At 40.7% G+C, this 3716-nt stretch overlaps 1 pseudogene; it reads left to right on the top strand.

Annotated features, from left to right (window-relative positions):
* Positions 1 to 1933: 1933 nt before the first annotated feature.
* Positions 1934 to 3253, top strand: LOC121331951 (annotated as a pseudogene).
* Positions 3254 to 3716: the final 463 nt, after the last annotated feature.

Raw genomic sequence — 3716 nt, 5'->3', positions numbered from 1 at the left:
CTGATTGCCCTGCTGGCCACCTGTGCCATGCTGGCACCTGTGCCCTGCTGCTTCAAGGAAACACCTCTTGTGTCAGCTCCACGTCAGAGTTTAGCTCAAACACTATCCTTATCCAAAAAGGATCTCTACTGTGGCAAGGCTTCAGTCTGTGGTGTAATTGTCTGTCACTATAAAATATGAAAAAACATGACACAAACATGCTGCTGTTCTCGAGGTAAAAAAAAGGCAGTTTATTTTCTGACTCCAGCATTTATAGATTTCCAAAAGTGACACTGGAATGGAAGGTGAAAATGCCACCTCTCCAATGACACCGGACAAACCAACTGTTCATCAACTTTCTCCTCCTCCATAAAAGAATGCAAAACAGCAAGTTATTTACAGAAAGTGTGTGAGAAAGGTCGTTACAAGAATGTAAATATCAGAGGACTTAGAAAATCTTAAAAAATCAGGGTGACAATTGCCAGGGAATTGAGGAGTGTTTGCAGTAGCAGTTTGCCACAGCAGTTTGCCAGAGCAGCCCTAGGGCTGGCTGGAGGCTGAGACCCCTGCCCGGGGGTGACACCAGTAACAGCCCAGCCTGCCACCGCCAGGCTGTCGCTGGGACTAATGTAACATCCATTTGTGCTGAGCAGGGTGACAAACAGGTTTGGGAACCAAGGTGTGCTGCTGCCACTTCCCCAGGCACTGTGGGCAGGCAGGACGTCGGTATCAGCCCTGCCATGGGTGGCACTTGGGGCGTGCCGGGGCTGCCCTGCCCAGCCAAGGGGCTCCCTCTGTCCCCAGCACCGTGCAGGGCTCAGCCAGTGCTGCTCCTGCCCTTTGCTGCTCTCTGAACACGGAGCCCCTTTTCTGCCCTGTTGGACAGCACATCTCCCCTTTTCCTTGGCACCAGAGTGTGCCCACGGACACAGGGCTGAATTCAGACAAACTGTAGAGAAATCTGTAATCCTGCTGATGTCCAAATCAATGGCTTTGCCATTACATTTTGCCTGTAAGTGAAGTCAGTGCACTGAATTCACTTTTATTGAAGATATATTTCCTCAACAAACAAAAACAATTAAGAAAAAACACATGGTGTAGTGAATCCACCCTACCTGCTCTTCCTTAGCAGACACCTGTCTTTCAAAACAAAACATTAACAAAATCTACAATAACTTAGATTACACAACACTCAAACTTGGTAGAAATTCATTTGGACAGAACAAAATGTACTTAATAGGACTCAGCCCAAAAAGGATATCAAATTAATAGAATGTAATTTAACATTACTCCAAATCTGAAAATACTGAGGCTTAACTTTATGTAATTTTACCAACACTTAATTTGCACTAAATAAAAAACAGAACAGAACTGAAAATATATCTCAGTAAAACTGGAATAGAACAGGAAATAGCTTAAAGAGAACAATTAAACTGGACATTGTCTGAACTCAGTAACACTCAAACTTAACAGAGATTAACAGAGATTAACTTAACAAAATCAACCAAGAACTCATCCTTAATCAAATCAACAAAACATATCTTAGTATTACTCAAATCTGACAATGTTGGACCTTTGTTTAATCTTATTAACAACAAAACTGCAGACAATCTGTGAACAGAATTATTTTTCTGGAGGGAATGAAAAGGGTGTGACAAATCCATTATAAATTTATGCAATGTAGATTCAGGTATAACAAACAATTAAAGATTACTTGGTGCAAACACTTTTAGATAAAAAATTTCTAGAGCTGTGGCAATAAACCAGGTGCATGATTAAAACAACTTTTTCTGCTTGAGCAGTAATATTTTTTCTCAAGAGCTAATTATTTCTAAACTTTCAAGAACTGCTGCAAATAAAATTCAAGGTTCTAGACTTAGCTAAGAACTCAAAATTGATAATAATCAAATAATCTTGGGAGAAGGGGAGAGCCACGTGCTGGGTGCATGTGGCCATGGCCGTGCTGCTGGGGACCATGGTGGGCAACCTCTACATGGAGGAGCACCCCTGCACTCCTCTGAATTTCCTGAAGCTCTGCAAAGTCAAGGACTACAACTACTGTCTTATTTATCATGTACAGAGGGATTTTATTATCCAAACTGCATGGGAACTGGCCATGGAAGGGAATCCATATTTTGTCAACTGTATGGTGATCAAGCCAGCTTTTTTGAGGCAGGAAAGGTGCCCAGAATCAAGCACAAGAAGAAGGGAACTGTGTCAATGGTGAACAATGGCAGGGATCAGCATGGATCACAGTTCCTCATTACCACAGGGGAAAACCTGGATTACCTTCGTAGTATACAGTATTTGGAGAAGTGACAGAAGGCATGGATGTACTGAAGACAATTAATGAAACCTCTGTAGATAAGGCTTTTATCCCATATCAAGATATCAGGATAAATCATACAGTAATTTTAGATGATCCCTTTGATGATTCACCTGCCTTGTGTGTTCCTGATCACTTATCAAAACCTACAAAGTAACAGCTCAACAGTGGCAGAATAGGAGCAGATGAAGAAATTGATGACATGAAAGGACGGACTGCAGATGAAATAGAAGAAGTTCAGGCAGAAAAAGAAGCAAAAACTCGTGTCATCCTTCTAGAAATGGGAGACTTACCAGAGGCAGACATCCAGCCACCAGAAAATGTGCTGTTTGTTTGTAAACTGGATCATGTCACCACAGGTGAAGACCTGCAGATAATACTTTCACAATTTTGTCCCATTAAAAATTGTGAAGTGATCCAAAACTGGAAGACTGGTGAATCTCTTTGTTATGCTTTCATTGAGTTTGAGAAGGAGGAAGACTGTGAGAAAGCCTGCCTCAAAATGGTCAATGTGCTGGTAGATGACAGGTGGATATATGTGGATTTTAGCCAGTCTGTTGCAAAGATTAAATGGAAGGGAAAAGGTGAATGGAAGGAGATCTACCAAGGAAAATTTCAAGGACTATGAGAAGGAATGTGACAAACCTTCAAAATTTGCTCTGAAAGAAAAGGTAAAACCAAAGCAAGATGTCAAATAAAACCTTGTGCTGGATGAGGATGTAGAAGAGTCTCACAAAGTCAGTCGCACTTGGCTAAAAAAACAGAAGAAGAAAAAGCACCACCACTCTGACGATGATGACAAAAGGACCAAAAAATCTAAGGATTCTGACCAAAAGCATGAAGAATGCTGTAGGGAGAGGACCAAAGGTGAGAAGAAAGACACAGAGCTGCAGCCATTCTCAGGAGAGAGATTACACTTACAGCAGACAAAAACACAAGTACGGATGAAGGACAAGTAAAAGACAGAGAGGAGCTAAAATAATAAATTTAACTTTCTTTCATAATTCTTTTACCTGTCTATGGCACCCAAGTTTATGATTCACAATCAAGAGATGTTACCGTGTCTTTGCAAAATCTACAAAGTTTATTCTGAATCCACTACTGCTCTTTAAAAGTCTGATTTAATACATAAAGCCCATTTCCTTCAACATGTGCCATATAAAAGATGGAGGAAAACCATAAATAATAAAACTACAGCTCTGTTTTTTATCTTGCTCTGTAAAAGCAAAATGTGTTAGCAAGAACTAATCCTCCAGTCTGCTGCTCTGGCTCTCTTTTATCTAGTTTTTTGTTTAGGTTTTGTTGAAATCAACACCTTCTATCAGGGTAAGAATTCCTGTTTCATTTGTTTGCTCATTAGGAACAAGAAAGTGCATATTCCAGAAAGGCTTGATGTACAGATGAAGCTGTC

The sequence above is a fragment of the Onychostruthus taczanowskii genome, unplaced genomic scaffold (assembly GCF_017590055.1).
Source record: "Onychostruthus taczanowskii isolate IOZ18803 unplaced genomic scaffold, ASM1759005v1 scaffold130, whole genome shotgun sequence".
NCBI lineage: Eukaryota > Metazoa > Chordata > Aves > Passeriformes > Passeridae > Onychostruthus > Onychostruthus taczanowskii.
Note: the sequence above shows the minus strand (reverse complement) of the source record. Positions and strands in the feature narration are given on the sequence as shown.